The sequence below is a fragment of the Rattus norvegicus genome, chromosome 2 (genome assembly GCF_036323735.1).
Source record: "Rattus norvegicus strain BN/NHsdMcwi chromosome 2, GRCr8, whole genome shotgun sequence".
NCBI lineage: Eukaryota > Metazoa > Chordata > Mammalia > Rodentia > Muridae > Rattus > Rattus norvegicus.
The window spans coordinates 29,329,133-29,353,420 of NC_086020.1; the positions used below are offsets into that span (position 1 = coordinate 29,329,133).

At 42.2% G+C, this 24,288-nt stretch overlaps 1 pseudogene; it reads right to left on the bottom strand.

Annotated features, from left to right (window-relative positions):
- Positions 1-6,468: 6,468 nt before the first annotated feature.
- Positions 6,469-7,467, bottom strand: Npm1-ps10 (nucleophosmin 1, pseudogene 10; annotated as a pseudogene).
- Positions 7,468-24,288: the final 16,821 nt, after the last annotated feature.

A 24,288-nucleotide genomic window follows, 5' to 3' on the forward strand; every position in this document is an offset into this window, starting at 1 on the left:
ATGGACCCGAGGAGCCCTAGTCTGTGACACAAAGGAGTTGCTTCTGTAGGATGTTGTTCAGCCATGTTAAAACAAAACACACTGTTTGTTGTGAGTTGGAATAGTCTCTGATTGCGCTCAGTTTGATATCAAAGGCATAAAAGCAACCGTGGTGCAATCAAGCGAGACAGCAGTGCGTGCGGGTTCCACTAATTGTCCTTCCTAAATCGCCAGGCTGCCAAGGCTGAGGAGTCCCTAGCATTACCAGAAGGCCAGTCACAACTCCATTTCTAAGGTCCCCTCGGTGTCTGAGAAGTTGCTGTTTGCACCCTGGGGAGCGTGGTTAACTCAGTGCTGCTTTCAGTTTCTCCTCTCCCAGAAATCTTCTGATAGTTGGGCATTATCTTCCCAGGGATAAATCCAGAGCTGAGTCTGGACTCGGGAAGCCTGGTTCTTTAAAGATGTGATTTCAGCGCAGAGCCGCCCACACGGAAAGTCCCCAGCCGATTCGGATTTTGCCATTTCTTTCATACAGTTTGATTCCCAGACCTGCCTGGTAAATGATACCATTGTGAAAATGCATCGAATAGAGGGAGCTTGGGTTTTTCTCGCTGCGGGCAACTCGAGTGCACCTGAAAGAAATGGGTTTTCTGAAACCTTTTAAAAATTAGATAATGTGCTTTAAGGATCTCATAAATATGCTAATAAAAATAATAGCTCAACCCTATACAAAGAACTATAGGCAACTGAGGAAAGCCTGGAGCTGGGGAGGTGATCGTCTCTGGGGAAAAGCACACCAAATTGGTTGTCCAGCGCCAAATGGTCAGCCCTGAAAACATACATACAAGTCACGTTGTAAATATTGATGGGCTATAGTTAGGGTGTGTGTGTGTGTGTGTGTGTGTGTGTGTGTGTGTGTGTGTGTGTATGTGAATGTTAATAAATCATCGCCATTGCATCTCAACAAAAATGGAGCCACCACATAGTCTAAAGCCAAACCAAAAGAATCTTGAGGCAGACAGGGACACTGGATTATGCCGAAATGCAAAATACCTTTTTTTTTGGTATCTATGTGGATGATGCTTTATCATTTGTTCCTTGGGCATGAATAAATGTCCCAAAGCCTTCCTTTCAGAGGGAAAGCAGACCTCATAATGTTAGCACATTATCCCTGTATTCTGCTCCTGACTTCATTTTCTTACTTTTTCACTTGGATTTTTTTTTCCACTTATTCAAAGTCATTCTATTGTTTATCTCATTATTTCCTCCAGATTTCTACAGTAAGTTTTTGCTGACCTGTTTGAATAAAGGGAAAAGAATTCCACCTTTTCTGTCCTCAATTCCAGGGTAAATCTCGGAGCTTCACCTGTTCTTTGGACATTTGACAGAAGCAGCCAGTGGCACATATGGACAGTGAGTAATGTGTCTCCATCATTCTTCCTCGGATTAGTATTTACTCCTCGTTCCTAGGGCAGCATTTGGAAGATTTCTCAAGATTAAAATTTGTTGCATATGTAGCAGAGGATGGCCTTGTTGGGCATCAGTGGGAGGAGAAGCCCTTGGTCCTGCCAAGGTTCAATCCCCCAGTGTAGGGGAATGTGAGGGCAGGGAGGCAAGAAGGGGTGGGTGGGTGCCCACCCACCCATCCACCCTGTCCTCTGAAACAATACATCTGCTCAGCTCATGGTCCTCATGTCACCCAGAGTCCCTGCTACTCCTTCTACTCCTATCCAAAAATGGAAGACCTTTCTCAGAAACCCTGGATGATGATCTTGTGTCTGTTACCTGCCCAGGTTCTCTCCTCAACTCAGAAATCATCTTAACTTCTGTCTGTGTCTTGGGACGTCAGGAACTCCTGCCCTCTCTACTGCTCACATGATAAATTCTGGACTCTGGGTTCATTTCACATCTTATAACAAAGGCCCTTTTCCCTCCCAATGCTACCTACCTCCCATTGGGCTTCTTATATGAGGCTTTCCTTCCTACTGGCTCTGTTATGTTTTCCTTCCTACTGGCTCTGTTATGTTTTCTCTTCCCTAGGCAAAAAAAACCTTGGCCATGAGTGATGCTGGATCCTCTCCAGAGTGAGCGTGAAATTCTATTTCCCTCACCTTCCCACTCCAACTTTGAAAAGTCTTACAATTTTTTTTCTAAGCATCGGTTTCCTCACTAATAAAATAAGGGAACTGCACTGGATCCGTAGGTTTATTGTGAACACTTACTGCTTAATATATTCAATTAATATAGTGAAATTTCTTAAAAGTAATACTGTTATCAAAGTGCCTCTGAGTTTGCTGCAAATGGACCCCCTTTCTATCACATTCATAGGTCCTCGGTGGATAGTTCAGAAAAGTTACTAGAAATGTTACTAGAAAAGCCATATTCTTGTATTATTTCTAAATAGGCCACAGAATAGAGATGGGGAGGCATGAAAGAAAAATCAGTGTTGTATGATAAATTCAACAGAATCTTTCCTTACATTGTTTTTTGTGCCTTTCTTTAAATGTAGTGTTTTAGGGGCTGGAGAGATGACCCAGTGATTAAGAACCCCGGCTGCTCTAGTCAAGGACCCCAGTTCCATTGTCAGCACCCACATGGTGGATTGCAGCTAGCTATAACTTTTATTCTGGAGGCTCTAATACCTGCCATGTGCAAAAAATAAAATATTTTAAAAGACATTTTAAGTGTGACAGGTAGGACATCGTACCAAAGTTCTTTTGCATAAAATAATTAGGAACTCAAAGCTACATTGACGGGAGCTGATAATTAGTTGTTCCTTTATATAATGGGTATAAAGTTGAATATAGCTTCAATGTATGTTTGCCATGCATTATGAAATAAAAGCTTGATACACTTTAAGATTATCTTATTCAATGAACTGATTCAGTAAAATCAACCGACGGGAAAACATAGTCTAAGATTATGAAAAAGAATAAGGAAGATTGGCGGTCGATCTGTTCAGAATAATGTTTGCACACCAAAATCTTGTTTTGCAAACATTTCACTCTATAAATATTACCCTTTTAAAATAACTAAGGCATTAATGCCAAAAATGCATCTGAACCAAGCACACAAGTAAAACTACAAAATTTGAAGCCACCATGCTGTGCTGGCCCTGCTGAAGTGGAGTGGCGGACACACAACAAATGCCAATTGATGCAAACCAATTAAACACTCCACGCCATCCGGCGGCGGCGGTGCGTGCTTTCAATTCCTAGCACTTAGGGGACAGAGGCAGGCAGATCACGGAGTCTAAGCCCAGCCCGGTCCACAGAGTGAGTCCTAAGACAGCCAGGGCTGCACAGAGAAACCCTATCTCCAAAACACAAAGTAAAGAGGTTAACAATAAAATAAATATTCTGCATGAATAATCAGAGTCTTTGCAAACAGCAAGATTATTACCATTATGAAAGAAATTGTTTTTCTGTCTGCTTGTAAATAAAACTTGGTAATTAAAATTCCAAATGTAATACCTCTTAAAACAGAAGACATTATTGGGTGTTTAGAGACAGATTGGATCAAATTTACCTGCAGAGCCAATGTAAATTCAATTCAGAACTCAAACAGAATTTCCTTACAGATTAACAGAGTGACTTAATAATTACTTTAAAATGTAAAGGTCGGAAAATAATTTTGAAAATTTAAGTTAGAGAGTGAAGAGTACTTGGCTCCAAACTTACTATAAATCTACAGTAATAAAGACAGAATAAAATTATTCTAAGTATAAATGTTTGGTCCAACGAAAGAACCTAGAAAACTCGCAAACAGTTCCAATGAATACACAGTCACTGACTCTATTAAGTCCAAGGCACTTAAAGGAGAGAAGAATGGTCTTCTAGTGGTGCATGGTGTGGGAATGGCTGGCTCTTGCCTGATGCAGGACCAGCTGCCTAGTGCATGGTGCAGGACCAGCTGCCTAGTGCATGGTGCAGGACCAGCTGCCTAGTACATGGTGCAGGGCCAGCTGCCTAGTGCATGGTGCAGGATCAGCTGCCTAGTGCATGGTGCAGGACCAGCTGCCTAGTGCATGGTGCAGGACCAGCTGCCTAGTACATGGTGCAGGACCAGCTGCCTAGTACATGGTGCAGGGCCAGCTGCCTAGTGCATGGTGCAGGATCAGCTGCCTAGTGCATGGTGCAGGATCAGCTGCCTAGTGCATGGTGCAGGACCAGCTGCCTAGTGCACGGCGCAGGGCCAGCCTTTACCTTACATCATACTCAAAGGTTAACTCACATAAAACTAAAATCGAAAACTGTAAAACACTGAGAAGGAATCTGCCTTAGTTAGGGTATTACTGCTGTAAACAGACACCACCAGCAAGGACAACATTTCATTGTGGCTGGCTTACAGATTAGGAGGTCCAGTCCATTATCATCAAAGTGGGAACATGGCAGCATCCAGGCAAACATAGTGCAGGAGGAGCTGAGAGTGCTACACCTTCCTCTGAAGGCTGCTAGCAGAATACTGACTTCCAGGCAGCTGGGACTAGGGTCTTAAAGACCACGCTCAGAGTGACACACCTACTCCAACAGGGCCACACCTTCTAATAGTGCCACTCCCGGGGTCAAGTGTATATAAACCATGGCAGAAGCATAGGAAAAGACATTACAACCAAAAGCTTCTCATATAAAACACAACAAGCACAAACTGAAAGAAAACTTCATAGAAGGGAAACCTGATCTTCAAAAGATACTAGTGTTAAAGTAAGAAGACCAAAGCGGACAACACTGAAAGGGTGCATTTGACAAAGAGCTTGTGTGCAGGATATACACAAACGCTTACAGTTTGAAAGAGGGTGTGCAAGCCGTTTAATGGCGTCAGAAGAGTTAAGCAGACCCATCACGAAGACACGACTGACCAATGCTCGTACCACCTGTGGAAGCACACGACCGAGGAAATGCACGCTTACGATGCCCGACAAAAATAGTTACACCGTTTTTTACTTGTGTTGTCCTGGCCAAAACACCTGGCAGAAATAAGCAAGGAAGTTTTATTTCGGTTCACCGTTGGTCTCCAAGGATCCCAACCCATCTCGAGGCAAAAGGCAGAGCCAAGCGGCTCTGTAAAGGGAATGTAGGGCGGGAGCTTGTTCACTTGGCCCAGACTTCTCCTAAAGTTTTATTTTGAACTCTTTGCTTTATCTCTGGTTGTTAATTTGTGAATCTTTCATTTACCACAAGCTATTTTAAAGGGATATATCTCTTCATAACAGTAGGAAGAGTTATAGCCGGACGGTGGTGGTGCGCACCTTTAATATTAGCACTCAGAAGGGAGAGGCAGGCAGATCTCTAAGTTCAAGGCCAGCCTGGTTTACCAGGGGAGTTCCAGAACAGCCAGGACTACACAGAGAAACCCTGTCTCAAACAAAGAGCTGCCAGTCATCTTGGTTGTCAACTTGTTTAGATTAAGAAGGACTGAAGGAGCTTAAGAGGTTTGCAACCCCAGAGGAAGAACAACCAGACCCCCCCCAGAGCTCCTAGGGACTAAACCGCCATCCAAAGAGTACACATGGACAGACGCATGGCTCCAGCTGCATATGCAGCAGAGGATGGCCTTGTCAGGCATCAGGTCCTTGGTCCTGTGAAGGCTTGTTTCCCCAGTGTAGGGAAATGTCAGGGTGGTGAGGTAGGAATGGGTGGGTGGGAGGTAGGGAGAACATCCTCATAGAAGCAGGGGGAGGGGGAACCTGGAAAGGGGCTAACATTTGAAATGAAAATACATAAAATATCCAATTAAAAAAAAGAGCAGCTGGGGGCAGAGCTTATGCTGTTCTGGAATAAATGAAGCACAATACGGGGAGTGAGGTGGGGGCTACCTAGGAGTTTAGCGAACTGCACCTCTACATCAGATAGGCACCGATCTATTGGGTGGATTTATCTATAATGGATTCATAAAAACAATGACATTATTAAAGATAGTGATAGATAGAAGGGGTGTGGACTAGGTAAGAAGATTTAGTTGAGAAGGGTGGGGCCTAGGTGAGAAGGGCGTGGCCTAGGTGAGAAGGGTGGGGCCTAGGTGAGAAGGGGTGGGGCCTAGATGAGAAGGAGTGGGGCCTAGGTGAGGAGGTGGGGCCTAGATGAGAAGAGATGGGACCTAGGTGAGAAGGGGTGGGGTCTAGGTTTGAAAGTAGGGCAGTGCCAGCCTGTCTCTCAAGGTGCTATCTTTTTGTTTGATTGTTTACTTTATTAGAATACTGAGTTTATTTCACATGTATATTTTTGTCTCCCTATCATTCCCACATCTGACCACCACTATTACTATGTCCTATCATAGCATTCCATATATAGGTAAAACCAAGTAAAGGTGGAGTTCCATCCTGGAAAAGGATTAATGTTAGACAACACATTCTTGGCAATTGAACCTAGACAATATTTATTAAACACAGTAGGGAAAGTTCTCACTTTGCATTATAAAAAGGACAGCCAGATATCAACTATTACAGAAATGAAGTAAGACAGAATATTTCAAACTGTTTAAACTATTTTCTTAAAGAGACTTCCCCCACTGCCAGAGATCTTGAATAGCCTCCTGGTCAGTCATTCGGAAACAATTCTTCACATAATTGATGAACTTGGCTCCCACTTTGGGAAAAGAACCACCTTTTTCTATACTTGTTTGCATTTTTGCCTTGATGTCTTCTACAGAACTAGGTCCTTTAGGTGTTTTGGGAGTTTTTTCCTGGTTTTGTTTTGTTTTGTTTTGTTTTAAGGACTCTTGACCCTTTGATCCTGGTGTTGATGGTTTTAAATCTTTGTCATTTTGGTTTGATTTTTGTGCATTTTTGGCTGGGCTATCTCATATAGATTTCTTCACTGGAACCTCTTCTTCAGTTTCCTCTTCATCAAAATCGTCGTCGTCATCATCATCATCATCATCATCATCATCATCATCCTCTTCATCTTCACCAAGTTTTACTTTTCTCTGAGGAATCTTGTTACCACCTCCAGGAGCAGATTTCTTTTCAGACATGCCTAACAGTTTTACATCCTCCTCGTCGTCATCTTCTGACCCTGCATCTTCCTCTACAGCTACTAGGTGCTGTCCACTAATATGCGCAGGCCCTGAACCACACTTCAACCTTCAGGCCCTTAAGACCACAGGTGGTGTGATTTGGAAGCCCCCAAGAAAAACTGCTGGCTGTACAGACATTTTCAAAGTTGTCAGTGGTACTTTAATTGGACTGCCTTCGTAGTTCATTGTCTCTGCCTCTACAATGTGGACGTGCAACTCATCTTTCACCCCTGCTCCAAAACTGACCGTCCTTAATGATAACCGGTGCTCATTTTCATCCTTACCCACTTTAAAGGGGTAGTCTTTGTCAGCCTTTAGTTCGCAACTGAAAAGGTAGTTCTGAGGCCTAGGAGGGCTCATGTCCATCGAGTCTTCAGTGAGGTGGGGTCGCACAGGTCGGTGTGAGAGAAGCCGGATAGGTGTATGAATGATGTTTTTTTTTTGTTTGTTTGTTTTGTTTTGTTTTTTCTGGGGCTGGGGACCGAACCCAGGGCCTTGCGCTTTCTAGGCAAGCGCTCTACCACTGAGCTAAATCCCCAACCCGAGAGAAGCCGGATAGAAAACAAGTGCCTACTGTTCCACAGAACAGAGGCGCAGGACGAAATCACGCCAAGGAAGCTCGGGGTGCTACCTTGCTTCGTCTTCCCTGTGCTCCCTTGTGTCTGTTTCCTTGTAGCCATGAGGTGAGGAAGTCTGCTCTGCCTGCTCTCCCCCATGGCAGATTGAGACTGAGTTAAACCCTTCCCTCAGATCTCCTAGTCACAACTATCCAAAAGCAGCAGAAGCAAGCTTTCTTTCAGCGTGTTTATTGTAAAATTTTCTCTAATTTTAAGTGGTTAAATGTCTGTCAAAGGAAGGAACCTTTTAATTTCCCTATGTGGATCGCCCAGTTTACTGTCCCCTCCTCTCGGCTTTATCTGCTACCCAAATTTTCGGTTGGCACCACCCCTCTTCAACCGACCAGCACCCGTGTGCATATACTTCAAGTAAACAGCCATGTGTGCTTGTTTTGTAGCACAGCTCTATGAGGGACGGATTTGTTCCACTTTAGTATTCCTGAATCTCATTATCTGTACATTTGAAGGCTATTTTAACTAAAGGGGTCTTTGTATATATTGTTCCATTATCGTTTTGTCTCGTATTATTTCCATCAGGTGGATGGTAACCTTGTCTGCATCTATCTTTCTTGTCCTTTTCATTGCCTTTGAACATCTACTGTGGATTTTACCATTTCCACTCGGATGTCCTGGAGGAGCTGCTTCGTGTTTTCTACTTGTGGTAGGACGACCTTTCCTTGCTGACTTCTTTTCCGGTGCTTTTCTGAGGAGGAGTCAAGGACTTTCACTTACCTTCCCCTTCCTGCTGCGTGTATCCAACAATTAAATCTGACCAGCGTTAGGTTGCCATAGCAACAAATTGGTCATGTTGTTCTCAGGAATAAAAAGTGATGGCCCACTCAAACAGCTAATTTCATACTCCTGGTTAAGAAAAAAAAAATAAAGAAAAAAAAAGACTGCAGTTTCTTAGCTTATCTTTAAAAACCTAATTAAAATATAAGCATTTTGTGATTATTTAAATGAGTGTCAGAATTTTTTTGTGCAAGTTTGTAACATGATTGACAGAGAAAGCCAGCTTGCTTCAGCAGCGAAAGGCTCAGTCCCAGTCATGAGACGGATGTGTGTGAGTTATTAGCTGGATATATATTTTAAGTCAGAAACCATGATGCAAGTATTGAGAGCTACTTGTGATTTGGTTTCCAATATACGATTTCATCTTCTGAACCTGCTTCATGAAATCTACAGTAAAGAAATGCTAAACGGTAGATTAAGAATAATAATCTCTAATTCTACTTAATTTAGGGGCTGTTGGCATCCCATAAATACCTGGTTATTTAGTGCCTGACCTGTCAAGCTCTGTTAGGAACTGGGGACATACTGGACAAGACTTTTATGCCTCTCATATTAGGTGATCTGCAATGTCCCGCAACAGACACTGAAACAAACTCTTACAAAATCAATGAGACTGCAAAGAAATAAGAGGCGGTATTGTATGTAAAAGGCTGGCCTAACCTGAGAATCCTCTCCACAAAGCTGAATTTAATGTGCGGCCTGAGGATAAATGGAAGTCAGCACGTCAGATCCTGGAAGCATATGAGCCTAAGATCATCATGGTGAGAAGCAGACCAGCCTGGTATTCCTGAGCCACAGGCAGGAGAGAGAGAGAGAGAGAGAGAGAGAGAGAGAGAGAGAGAGAGAGAGAGAGACAGAGACAGAGACAGACAGAGAGAGACAGAGAGAGACAGAGAGAGACAGAGACAGAGAGACAGAGAGAGAGACACAGAGAGACACAGAGACACAAGGACAGAGACAGAGACAGAGAGAGACAGAGACAGAGACACACAGAGAGACAGAGACACAAGGACAGAGACAGAGACAGAGAGACAGACAGAGACAGAGAGACAAGATGTATGGAGATTAAATATGAAATATTTAAAGAAAAACAGAACTAACAATATCATTTACCATGTCAAGGATGTTAAATCTCTTAAAAACTTACAACTACTTTCTCTTCAAGGAACAATTACCCATCATTACCAACATTTATGATTTAAAATAATAACTTAAGCACAAGATTGTACAGCTGGTTTTTGGGTTTTGTTTTACTTTAAAAACATAGGAGAAAGGGAAATTCGTATCTTAATTCTATTTCCTTTTGCCGTGACCAAAGATCCGACAAGAAGCAACATGGGGGAGAAGGACCTGACCTACATATTGAAGGTACATCTACAGTGGTGGATAGAGCATGGCAGAAGGAGTCTAAGGCAGCCAGTCCCATTGTGTCTGTGGTTAGGAAGTAGAGTTATTAGGAAGTGGGACCCATCTATACCACTCCAAGGCCAACCTCCAGTGGCCTACTCCCTCCAGTGAGCCTTCACCTCATCAAGATTTTACAACCTTTGAAAATAGGTTCACTAGATGGGACCAAGTTTTGAAACACATGAGTCCATAGGAGACATTTTACACTAAAACCACAATAACATCTGATATGCTAATTGCATTGTCCTTTGCGAGCTCTTATTCCAAAACCAAGTCTTTTACCCATCTCATACATAAGCCAGATGTAAAAGTGGATTGTATCCTATAGACCAGCTGTGGCTTCTAAATGTCAAATGAAAATCTTTTACAACTTTAATCCATTTGACAAGCTCCTAAATCTAATAAATCATCAATAATAACCTTGTGATATAATTAAGTACCTTTCTTTCTTTCTCTTTCTCTTTCTTTCTTTCTTTCTTTCTTTCTTCCTTTCTTTCTTTCTTTCTTCCTTTCTTTCTTTCCAGACAGGGTTTCTCTGTGTAGTCCTGACTGTCCTGGAACTCATTCTGTAGACCAGGCTGGCCTCTACATTCAGAGCTCCACCTACCCCTGCCTTCCTAATGCTGGGGTTAAAGGTGTGCACCAGGACACCCGGCCTGTATACCTTTTTTTCATAGAGAAAATTCAGTTTGCAGATAGTGAATGACAGATGATGACAGAGAAAGAAAAAAAAAAGACGCAGTCAAAACTATCTGCTCATGCTTTAAAATACAGACCAAGAGCTTTGTACACATCCAAAACTGCGTACTAGAAATACACAGTGTGTTTATGTATGTGCATGGGAATGTATGCATGTGTGTACGTGTGTGTGCATGTGTGTGAGTCACATGCATGTGTGTGTGTGTGTGTGTGTGTGTGTGTGTGTGTGTGTGTGTTTGCTTTCTTCACTCAGATCAAAACCTTCTCACTGAAATCTCTGTTATCAGGTGCTTTTCCACTCATCCCACTAAGGCCTACCTTTGCCTTCCATTTGAAATTTACTCTGAATGGAAATTGTGCTAATGCCCCCAGTGAGCAGCTACACATGGGAAACTTGAAAATGTGCAGCAACTAATAATTTGTGGTAGACATTAACTAAATTCTAGTGTTTAACCATTACCTTTCCTAAACCAGTACCCGAGCAGACACAAGCAATAAAGTGAAGTACGTGCTGTATGCCAGTATAGATTCCATGTTTTCTTTGATAACAATATGGGTGTTTGGCTAACACTAAGAGGTAGAATTGGGAACAGTAGCTGTGAGTAATATTAGTATGGGGAAAATTTTGACACATCAGCTCAACCACAGCTGTACTGGTGATGTCTGAAAGCATTTAGAATCGTGCCAAACCCGAGAGTTTTTGTGATCTTTCACATTTCTAGCCTCAACTTTAAATGGGAATGGAGGAGTATAAATGGAGAAAACAGAAGAACAAAGTCCAGATAGTCATTTGGAAGTCTCACTGTGTTCAAAGACAACCAAAGCAAAGGTGATTTAGCTCAACAGAATTTAAAAGGCAAATGATTTGCACTAAAAAGCACAGAGGAGTGATCAGCCCCATGCAAATGTGTAGGATCAATGTTTCCCTGGCAGAGAAGCAATTACATTTAAGAAAGTTTTAAAAGGTGGTTACCAAGCAACGGCCCTCAGCCTACGTACATTGTTCATACTCTCTGGTAAATTATAGAAAATGACAGCCTGTCATTAGAGAACAGAAATGTACAAAATTAGGGCATTGTTATTCTATGTTCCTCCTACAGGAGAAAGATCAATTATATCTTTAGTACAGTGATTAGGTTAAAGAACTACAATGGGTACTAAATGTGACCGTGCGTTGGTATCAATGTGTAAAGAAGGGGTTGGAGTTTTAAAGAATGACCTTGTAAGCAGGTACAAGCCTCCCCTGACCTGACTTCATGGTAGGAGCAAATCAAAACACTCCATTGGAAACACCTTAACTGGGCGTTTTGGTAGAAATTTCCTATAAGAAAAACACACGTAAGTACAAGTCACAACTGGGAATTCTTTATTCTCCGTAATAAAATGATGATATTCTTGGCATCAACCTGGGTTTGATAGTGGTATCTTAATGACTGCCTCTTACTCCTTTAAATGAGAAGCTTAGTGTGTAGCAGTAAGCAGAACCAAAATACCTTTATTTAAGACTGCCTAGAAAACACCTACTTGATAGGCCAATGAAATGTTTCTTGAAAGAGGTATGACTGGTATGTATGAGCTGGTGTTCTTAAGCTTCAGGGAGAACATTCCGACCAAATGTTAATACTCATTCTCCCATTTATAAAAAAAACTCCTATGGTCATGTAAAATCATATCTTTGTGAGTCTGTTTCCATTACTTTACGCATTATAAAACAAGAATGCCATTAGACACAGTGGAGTTTTTGCTTGGAGTTTTGTTTTAGGGTTGTTTTGTTTTGGTTGGGAGAACGAAGCAAGCAAAAAGCAAAACAAACAAAAGTAAAGAAGAAATGGACACAACTGTTTAACTGATCTTTCGAGGTTGGATGTCTGAGCCATGCTTGTCATTAAAAAAAAGTTTCAGGAAAGTGCTGTGGACACAGCGCAGTTGTTAAAATGTCTGGCAAACAAGGTTATGGACCTGTGTCCAGACCCTCCAGGCCAATGTAAAAGCTAGTTGTGGTGGCAGATGTCTATAATCCTGCCAATGAGGGAAAGTCAGGATGTTCTCTGTAGCTCATTGGCCAGCTAACCTACTCAAATTAACGAGGGACCTCCTCTCACACAGAGTGACACAGAGGGGCTGGAGAGATGGCTCAACAGTTAAGAGCACTGACTGCTTTTGCAGAGGGCCCCAGGTAACACAACCATCTAGAGCTCCAATTCCAGGGGATCCAACACCTCTTCTGACCTCCATGAGCTTCTATCCACACAGGTATACACACAAAACAACCTATGGGAAGAAGAAATCTGTGGGCTGATCCTATTGGCAGATCATGACCTAGAAGATTAGGGGGGAAGTGAGGAAGCCAGTGCTACAGCACTAGTTTGAAATGGACAGGAGCTGACTGAAGAAAGCTGTCAGGAAAGAGACCCTCCGCCTTCCTGTGCCTATGTGAGCTTTCTCTGATTCCTCTTTCCTTTGCCAAATCTGCACTCAACAGACGCACTGCTCTCCTGTGGCCTCTGAATCTTCAGAGCTTTGGTTTACCGTGGCCCTATCTATTCTTCATAATATCCTTTTTCATTTTTACTCACCGCTCCTAACTAAGCCAGGCCTTAGTATGACTCATTTAAACTTTTTTAGAAAAGGGGGGAATAGCCCAGTTTAGCTTCCTGAGCTGCGTTCTGTTGTTGCCTGAGTTGTTAGGGTTCCTTAGCTCTTTATGTGGCTTAGACACTGTTCTATTGCTGTGAAGAGACCCTGTGACCAAAGCAATGTTTATAACAGAAAGGATTTCATCAGGGGCTGGCTTACAGTGTCAGAGGTTTAGCCCAATATCCTTCCTGACAGAAAGCACGACAGTGGGCAGGTGTGGTATTGGAGAAGTGGCTAAGAGCTTCAGCCTGATCCATGAGCAGAAAGAGAAATCCTAAGCCTAGCATGGGCTTTTAAACCTAAGCCCAGTCCCAGTGACACACTTCCTCCAACAAGGCCACACCTCCTATTCCTTCTAATCCTTTAAAATAGTACTGCTCCCCAGTGACTAACCATCAACACACTTTTGTGTTTGCTTGGTCCTATTCTGGTTTATCTTTTGTCGTGTTTGATTCTATTACCATTCTTTACATGTCTGTTTGCTTTCTAAGAAGAGAAAGGGAGTGGCTTCGGATAGGAGAGGTGAGCGAGAAGGATCTCAGGAGTTCGGGGAGGGGGAACCATAATCTGAATACATTTTATGAAAAAAAATCTATTTTCAATAAATAAAATAAAACAGAGGAAAAGCATATACACAAATAATTTAAAACTATGAAAGTTGTTTTAATATTGCAATGCCATGTAACAGCCAATATACATTATATATGTATGTATGTATGTATGTATATCACATGGTATTTAACTAAGCATTTTTATCTCCTCAAATATTCATTATTTCTTTATCCTTCCTCCTAGGCTTCTGAAATGTGCACTAACTGCTGTCATCATACTCACCCTATTACACAATATCCGAAACTCCTTGTCCCTATGACTTAGCATCCATTGATCAGCATCTTCTCCCTAGATTCAGTCCCCAGTGTTGTTATCAACTATGCTTGATTTCATATGTGAATAAAATTACACCTTCACTTCCATCCATATTGTTGTATCTTTTAAGCTGGAGTAAGCAGCAAGAAAATTTGCTTAGTATACCTGTGCTACTAACTCCTCAATATACCTGTGCTACTAACTCCTTAGTATACCTGTGCTACTAACTCCTTAGTATACCTGTGCTACTAACTCCTCAATACACCTGTGCTACTAACTCCTCAATACACCTGTGCTACTAACTCCTTAGTATACCTGTGCTACTAACTCCTTAGTATACCTGTGCTACTAACTCCTCAATATACCTGTGCTACTAACTCCTTAGTATACCTGTGCTACTAACTCCTCAATATACCTGTGCTACTAACTCCTTAGTATACCTGTGCTACTAACTCCTCAATATACCTGTGCTACTAACTCCTTAGTATACCTGTGCTACTAACTCCTCAATATACCTGTGCTACTAACTCCTTAGTATACCTGTGCTACTAACTCCTTAGTATACCTGTGCTACTAACTCCTTAGTATACCTGTGCTACTAACTCCTCAATATACCTGTGCTACTAACTCCTTAGTATACCTGTGCTACTAACTCCTTAGTATACCTGTGCTACTAACTCCTTGAGTTTCCAGGGATTTTTTGTTTTTGAAATGAATTTTCACTGTGTTGTCAAAGCCAGTCTCAAAATTCCAGGTTCAAGCAATCTTTTCGCCTCAGCCTTTTTGATAGCTAAAATTCATACCCGTTAACCATTGTGCCCTGCAATTTTTTTTAACCTTAAGATAGAATGCATAAAACTGTGGGTAAAATAAGTGGATTGGACTCTATTGCTTCTCCTTGATACCTCCCGAAATGAGGGGAAAGAATTTCAAATGATAAATTCACAAGAAAGAGAAATCATTACAGCATATGGGAGATATCAACAAAATCTAGAGGCTGACAAGCAATAAACGAGGGATACTATAATAGACCAGAGAAAAATGAGGCTTGAATCCATAATGGGAAATCCAATAAGAAGTAAGCTAATTATATGTCAAAAACTTGATAAGTTACAGGACCTTGGAAATCCTTAAGTGTTGAATAAACCAGACATCACTGGGTCCATTTAACCTGAGCTAAAAGCAAGAACCTTGACTCACAGTCCTTATAACCCCGATGGATTTCACCTGCCCCCTTGGATAGGGCATGAAGCACAGAAGACCAGAGATGTCACAGAGATAAGGGGACATTAAAAGGACAATGTCCAGCTAGAGCCCCAGTCCCAGCTGGACTTCCTGGACAGTGACCTCAGCCCTGTCATCCTAGCATGAGAGTCAAGAATTCCTCATTGAAGAATGAGCCTGATAGGAAAGGCTAGATATACTGACATTTAAAGATTCCCTTAGAGGAAGGCTCAGACAATTTATCAAATCACACAACTTGAACGTTCAGTGCAATAAGCACAGAATTTCCACTCACAGTGTAAAGCTTCTTTTCAATATTTAAAAACTTTCCTGCCAAGGTTGGACCCCCAGTGCAGGGAAATATTGGGGGGGATAAGGGGGATGTGTAGGGGGAATACCCGTATGGGAGAGGGGGAGGGGAGGGAATGGGGGCTTATGGACAGGAAACCGAGAAGGGAAATAGCCTTTGAAATGTAAGTACAGTAATATATCTGATAAAAAAAAATTTTAAAAAATGAGTGACGTCACCAATTCCAATTCATGTGAGAAAAAGACCCTCATGGGGGAAAAAAGACCATTAAAAAAAAGACTCACCAAGAGAAAGAGTTCAGAGGCAAGAAACAAAGCAGAAGAGAGAAGCCAGGAGCAGCTCCATGTTTGCTATGGCAGTAATCGCAACAGCCCAGCCATGGAGTCGGCCTTGGCATCTGCCAGTGTGGGAAACTAAAAATGAGGCAGACACACAAATGGGGAATTATTCAGACACTCAGAAAAACAAATCACATCATTCGTAAGAAATGTGTGGAAAGAGAGACCAAGCTGTTGTGAGAAATAAACCAGAGCTAGGGAGACAAGTCGAGCGTGTTGGGTGGGAGCCAACAGAGAGCTAGTAGAGGACAGACTACTATTATTTGGCCTCTTAAAGGAAGACAGTCCCATCATTTGCAACAGCATAGATAAACTTCAGATGATATTATTCTAAGTGAAATAACCAAGACACAGAAGGACAAAAAGCATAGGATACCACTTACAGTTATAATATTAAGATATATAAAATTGCCAGATATGTTAAAATTGTGCAGGTATAATTCTCTTTAAAATGTTAGCTGGGGGTCTGGAGAGATGGAATGCTCAGTAGTTAAGAGCACTGGCCACGCTTCCAGAAGTCTTGAGTTCAATTCCCAGCAATGACATGGTGGCTCACAGCCATCTCTAATGGGATCTGATGCCCTCTTCTGGCACGCTGGTGTACATAAAGATAGAGCGCTCACATGCATAAAACAGATCTTTTAAAAAGTGTTTCCCAGTATACAAAAGAATGGCTTTCATGGTAGCATTTTCTAACATGGGTGTCATTGTGTTTTACTTAGAGTAACCCTTTCTTCAGTTTCCCTTGTTTCCCCTCTGGTTCACTTCCTTCTTTAGGTAATCCACGTTTGCCTTCATTTTACCGCTCGGTTGTCTGTCAATCCATCATCTCCCTATGAACCCAGATTCTGCAAGAAGAAATGTGGTACGTGTCTTCCTGCCTCCTGCACTGTGCCCCCTCCTCCCACTGACCTCTTCCTATCCCTCCACAGATCTCCTGCCGTTAGGCTGCGTATACACATTCCAGCTTCTGCGTAGGAGCGAAAACATGAAAAGTTGGCATTTTGCTACTCATAATGCTCTCCAGTTCCATCCCTTTTACTGCAAATGACGATTTCATTTTTCCTCACGGCACTGTGTGGATCTCCTTTGTCCGTTTGCTCGTTGATGGTCGTCTATGCTGATCGCGTTTCTTTGCCATTCGCGGTAGAGCAGCCGCGAACACCGCTGTGCTGTTGGCTCCGTGGGTTTGTCAGTTTGGGTTATATCAGGCATCTACTCATGAGAGCCTAGCTGGTCAGATGTAGACGTTTTCGTTTTCTAAGGTCCTGCCATGCTTGCTTCCACACCGGATATGCTGTTGACACACCCACCAGCAGTGTGTGCGGACTCCTCGCCATCCTCCCTGCACTACTCATCATTTATTTTCTTGGGGTAGCCAGTCTTATCGGAGTGAGATAGACTCTCGATGCTGTCTTCCTAGTGACAAAGGACATTAAACATGCCTTCCTGAACTGACTAGGCCATTTGTATTTCTCCTCTTAGGAACAGTCTTTGCCCATTTACAGATAGGACCGTGGGGGCTCATAAGTTCTAGTTATTAATGCCCTGTCAGATACACGGTAAGCTGTTTATGACTCTGCTAAATACTGCCTTTTCTGTGAAGAAATTGTTTTAATTGCATGTAATCCCTTTTGTCAGTTCTTGGGATCATTTCAAAAGCTACTGCACTACATACCAGAAAGTCATTGCTTATGTTTTCCTAGGTTGTTGTTGTTGTTGTTGTTTTTTTTTTGATAAAACATGCCATTTTCTAATATATTTCAGTAAAAATAAAGGTTAAATGGATTCTATAGACCCCATGAAAGACATAGGTTTAGGAAAAAAAAAAAAAAGAGCTACAGCTGTTGGGCGTTTTGTTTGTTTGTTTAGCTGTTTTTTGTTTCTTTTTATTTTTTTTAATTGAACACAGAGAGAAATTCTTTAGAGACATAAAATCGGAAACCATAAGACTTAAGCAAAAGGCGTGGCTGTCCAAGTCTGCACTCCCAGCAGCAATACATGGGGTTCCCCGTACCCCACATCCTCGTCAGCATGGCCTGTTGCTTGTTTTATTTATTGATCGTGGCCATTTGGGGCTGGTGTGAGGTGAAATCTCGAAGCAGTTTTGATTCACACGTCCCTGACGACTAAGGGTGTCAAACATTTCAAGTGCTTCTCAGTTTCCGTGTTTCTTCTGTTGAGAACTCTGAGGAGAGCTGTGGCTCATTTCTTAGCTCACTTGTTTTCCTGAAGTCCAGTTTTTGGAGTTCTTTATACACTTTTAGCTGTGCCCTGTCAGGTGTGTACTTGGTAAAGTCTTTTTCTCACTCCACAGTGGTGGTCTTTGCCATGCAGCTCGTCAGTTCCACGAGGTCCTGTTCATTGTCCATCTCAGTGCTTGCATTAATGGTGTTCTATTCAGAAAGTCTTCTCCTGGGCCACTGAGTTCCAAGCCATTCCCCACTTGCTCTTCTAATCACACGCAGGGTATCTACTTTGGTCTCTGTCATCCTCTCTGGATCTTAGGAAGTGTGGTAGTTATGGGTTGCTTAGTAAGAGCATTTTAAATCCCTGCCTGGTTTGGGCACTGAGGGTTAAGGTAGAAGATGTTTCTAGGTATTTGGGGCCGACACAAAGGAGTTGAGATGAGCTGGGTTGGGGGTGCTGAAAGGGTTCACATGGGGAAGGAAAGCTGGGTCTGCCAGGAAGTTCAGCAGAGTCCCCAGGGAGTGGAGTCCAGAGAGGAAGGACAGACAGATTGTCTGTCAAAGGGCTAGGGTGAGCCTGGCAAATTGAAAATGGGAGACAAGGAGAGTGAAGATCCCCTGCAGGATGCTCAGGCCACTGTACCAGCAGGTCCCCAGGTAGAGGGCCTCCAAATACAGGGACCCGATACAGAGGGACAGGTTGTGTGCAAAGCTGGGTTCTGTGGGAGGACGGCGGAATCCCTGGGGAAATTGTTTTCCAGGATTTCCCTGGCTTCTTTTCTTCTAGAGGTTTTAGAGTTTTAGGTTTTACACTGAGGTCTTTGATTCATTTTATGTGGAACTTTGTGTGGGGTAAGTGATAGGTATATAATTCCCCATCTATAACCAGATCCTCTGTCCTCGCAACACCATTTATTAAAGAGGCTGCCTTCTCCAGTCTGTGCTGTCTGGCACCCTTGTCAGAAATCAAGTGGCTACAGCTTCCCAGGTTTACTTCTGGGTGCTTTATAGTATTCCATGGGTTTATGTGTTTGTTTTTGCTCCAGGGCTATCTGGTTTAGCTCTCCAATATGATTTGAAATCATTTTATGCTCGTAATTACTTTGGCTACTGCTGGTCTTTTCCGTTCCATACAAATTTTAAGGTGATTTCTCCTAATTATGTGAAAAAATGTCCGTGGGATTTTTGACAGGGGTTGCATCGATTCTGCTTTCTATGACATACTCATGAATGTCGATTCTTCCAACCTGTGAGTCCTGGAGGTTTATCTGCCTCCTAGCGCCCACCTTAAGTTTACTCCTAAATATTAAAAAGTTTCTTTGCCAAACTCTTTCACCTCTGGGTTTAGGTTTGCTTCAAAGTATTTTTAAGCTATTCAGAATGAGATCTTTTCACTGTTTTTCTTTCTCAGCAAGTTCATGATTAGCGTATAGAAAACCTGCTAACGTTTGTACATTGGTTTTCGCATGACGGGACCTTTTGGTAAAAGTGCTTATCGGGTCTCTTGCTTCTGTGAGAGTCTTTTAGGTCTCTTAAGTTTAGGATCATGCCAGCTCCAAGAGATTAATTGGAACAAACATACTTAACAGCACACGGGTCAAAGAAGAAACCACAAAGAAAATTTAGAGATTTCAAAGTTAATATTAATGGTAGCACAGCACATCAAAACTTGCAGCATAAAGCTACAGAGGACCCTAAGGGGAAATCTCTAGCTTTGAGTCTTCACACTATGAAGAAAAAAAAAAACAGGAAAAAAAAGCAAAAAATTACGTAGTTTCCTATAAGGAAATAGAAATGCTTGCATTTTAATGATACAATATTTTATGAATTCTTTGAGAATACCATGTGTTAGATTGTATTCATCCAACTCCCCTCCCAGATGCACATCCACCCCTTTCTCCCTCCCTTCTGTCTCATAAATCTCTTCTTCAGTGTTCCCTGAACCTCAGTTATATTGTATTAATGGGGGCGGGCACCCCACAATCAATTGCTTGTTTTGACCAGTTGTGGCTTTCTGAAATGATCTCCAACTGATGCAGAGCAGGGCTCCTTTGACGAGGGATGCAAGCTACACTTACCTGTGGGTATGAGAATAAGTTCTCAGAATGCCTCTAGAAATTTTACTAGTTTAGGAAAGTGTCAGTAATAAGGTTTCCTCTAAGTTCCATGACCTCACCAGCCACATAGGTAGTTAAATTTACAGTTCCAGGCATGAATTCCCTCTTCCTTAACAAACCTGAAGTACAGCTAGGTGACTTTCAGTTACTCTCAAGACATAAGTGCCACTACTGCAGCTTATGGGATACTGTGCCATGCTGGTCCTTGTGGTTTGTAGCATTTACAGCTGGTAGGACTGTTGGTAACTTCCTACCTTGACAGCCTACTTCCAATAGTACAAGAGGCCATCGTTGTCAGAGAGGAAACTTCCAGTTCAAATACAGGTAGATTCCTCCAAGTCTTATGTCCCAAGTGTGGTATCCTCAGCAATTAGGTCTTACCTTCTTTTTCTGGAAGTCAACCAAGGCCAATATCAATACCCCATATTGTTCGAGGGTCTCTCAGACTCCCCTATATCCAACTTTGCAAAAAGCAAACGTCCTTAGGAAGGAAAAGACATGAACAATGAACGGAAAAGTCCACAGAGCCTATTCGTTCAGGGTTATTATCTGCTTTTCTGAAGACACCACCAGTAAGAGAGCAAAATGCCAGGCCACAGACTGGTAGGAAAAGCTTGCCTACGCATAGAGAGAATCTTAAATTCCCAACCAAACATCCCAACCAAAATGGATACATGAAACTGAGTTGAAAAGACTCTTCACGGTAGAACGTGCATCAATTATTGCCGGTAAGCGTGTGAAAATATGCCCAAGGCTGTCGACCATCAGACACGGGCGAGCTAAAAATGCATTGGGATTCATGGTATTTTCTCAAGAGCTGCTAGAATTTAAAAAGAGTGAGTCTATCAAATACTGGAGAGAATGTGAAGTAAATAAATTCTATTCACTGTTGGTGCAAAAAAAAAAATCTGTGGCCACTTTAACAAACACTGAAATTTCCACTTATGTGGTTACTTCTGCTTTTACTGTAAGGCTCAGCAATTCATTCCCAGGTATTTACTCAGTGCTTTGCCCACAGAAAGAGTTGAACGATAATGTCCGTGGTGTGGTATTGGTAGCTCACATCTGAAATCCCAACTTTCAAGAAGCTGTGGTAAGAGGATTATTGCAAGTGTGAAGCCATGTTGGACCATATTATGAGGTCTAGGACAAGCTGGGCTATGTAGATTTTCTCTTAAAAATGATCATGTTCACAAAAATCTCCATTCATAGTAGCTCCAGATTGAAAATAATCCACCGTCTACCAGTACGTGAAGGGATCAACTTCTCATAGTGTTGCCCAGTTTGGAAACTAAACTACTTGTGTTCTAAGGTCTTGTCTGACATGTCTTTATTCCTCATAATGTTTCAATAATATTATGGTAAGTTCAGGCACAATTTTATTCAAAATTAACCTTGTTTTTTTTTTCAAACCCTTTCACTCTCTATAAGCTCTTAAGTCATTTCTACATAGTAAAGTTTGCACAAAATCAAGCCATTCTCTCCAAAGATAAAGACCTCATACCTTTACCCAGGGGTTCCCCTGCAGCAGGACAGCCTTTACTCTTTATTCAGATGTGCCCTGGTGGCAGGACTGCTTTTCTTGGATCTGGTTTTACTGTAAGCTCACCCACCACATCCCACCTAGGAAACTCTCATTTTCTACTAGAGGAATCACAGATTTAAGGGATTTTTCTATATGCATAGCAGGCACCCTGTTCCCAATGCTGGTGGCTCACAGGCACAGTTATGACCGAAAATGTTTGCTACCCTGACAAACTCCATTCGACTTAATTCTGCAGTCATCTGTTGTACATCTAGAGTGTGCTGTTCATGACCAAAGTCTCCATGAGGCATTAAGGATGGGGAAAATACTTGGTGGTGGGTGACTGGGTCTCAGCGGCTCCACTAGTACTCTTCTCTTGCAAGGCCGGTGCGCAGCAATCCCAAGCCTGTGGTTTACTTCCCACATGTCACACATTATCTGTCTAGGTGGTAACTCCCTTTTAGCTATGAATAGAACATGCTGGCGAGATTGAATAAGAAATTAATGCAGAAATGAGTGGAGCAGCTCTCAGTTCAACACGTTATTGTTAATTATAAATCTGCCTCATAATTTCAGTTCCCAGGAAAGCTCAGATTTTATTCTAATTAAAAAAGACAAGTGGACTGTGTCAGAAGCAGCTGCTCTGGAGAGAATTGGTGCTAGCAGTCATTTTCAAACTACAGAGTGATTTCACTGTCTCAGCCCCATGACTATGTATGTGTAGATGACTGAGCTAAAAATCGCTTTTTAAAATATCTAAGGATAAAATATACGTATGGTGGAAGGGAGAAGATGGAAAGAGAAAAGATGGATGGAATGTTTAGGATATGTAGAGAGGGAAGCCTTCTGGATTGCAGAACCAGGGAAGTCGGCCCCCTACTTGCTTCTGCATTATAATAAAACATCTGGACTTGCAAGGAAGCTTAAGTTAGCATGTTGGAGCGAGATAGTAAATGGTGCAGACTTGAGGATGAAACTGCTCCAGGCTTATACAAATTATAAAGCCTTGGACAATTCATTCCCTGTCTCCAAAACTGAGTTAGCAATGATGCCAGCCACACGATCTTGACATAGTCGTGATGTGGGACCCATGTCATACCCATCTGATAAGCCTGAATACTAAAATCTAACAGTAAGTGTTCCTGAGAAAAATTAAGGAATAAAATTCCCATACAGAGTTGATGGAACTAGAAGTTCATAAAAAACATATATCCAGGTTGGGGATTTAGCTCAGTGGTAGAGCGCTTGCCTAGCAAGCGCAAGGCCCTGGGTTCGGTCCCCAGCTCCGAAAAAAAAAAAAATGAAAAAACATATATCCATAAAAGAAAATTTAAGATGTCCATACTTGGCTCACCTACGCCTCTACGAGACACTCAACATTGACCCATGGCCTCCATATCACGTCTATGCATACAAATCCATATCCATGCGCATTTACATATATTCCAAAGAAAAAAAGAACACTCTACGTGTTTGAACGGAAACACACATAAATGTCTTCACTGCTGTTATTTTTAACAGCTCAAGACAAAAAATAAAATATGTATGTCAAAAAACTAAAGAGCAGAGAATACTCATCAAAGACTATTCACATCCCAATCAAAATAATTGATTTTAGCGATGTGTATTCATAGAGATGACCCCCCCACACCTCCCCACTGCATGTACTGAATCTTGAAAAGAAGATTATTTCTGGTATCAAGGTTATTAGGACAGAATCTCAGAAGAACTGGATGAAGCCTCAACTTCACCCAGAGATGGTAAACTTGAAGTTGGAAAAGAATATAAAAAGTTGTCAAGTGATGCTCACGTCTCCTAGGAGCCCATCCCTGATCACATTGGGTCTCCTTCCTAAGACAGGCAGAAAATCAAAATCAGTGTGGTTGACCCTTCAGGGTCTAAATCTAAAGTCCCCAGCAGCTCTGGTGCCACACAGGGAATGAGTTCACCACCACGGTGTCCTGCAGTGTATGGTCTCTAAAAAACAAGATCCATGTATAAGGGGGAAGAGATAACACGCCTCAGTATTTTATGTAACACCATTTATATAAAATATATAGTGTGGGTAAGGTCACACCATGGTAAGTGAATTGTGGAGCTATAGAGGAATGGTTCTGACGCTTTGATTCCATCAGGAATCTGCTGTACTGACGCTGAAGGTCCTTGTCCCCAATTGGTTTTTGATCTATCAATAAAGATGCCAGCGGCCAATGACTGGGCAGAAAGAAAGAGGCGGGATTTCCAGGTTCCTGCAGGCTAGGAGAGAGGCGAGGACTGGGGGAGAGAATGGAGATACTTGGGAGAGAGAGAGAGACAGAACAGATTCAGAGCTGCAGGAGAGATCTTCCAAAATGTAGGTGGAAAGGGAAAGAAACATAGAAAGGGCAGCCGGAAAACATCTTGGGCAGCCGGACCAAATGGGGTTCACAGAAGGTAACTGGACAACTAAACTAAGGGATTAGAGTTGTTGAGCGAGGAGTAAAGGGAAAGGCACACTAGCCGCGGGTGGCTTAGTGCCCAGCCACTGCACTGAGCCAGTAAGGCAGGTTAAAAATGAGCTAACGTGTGTCTTT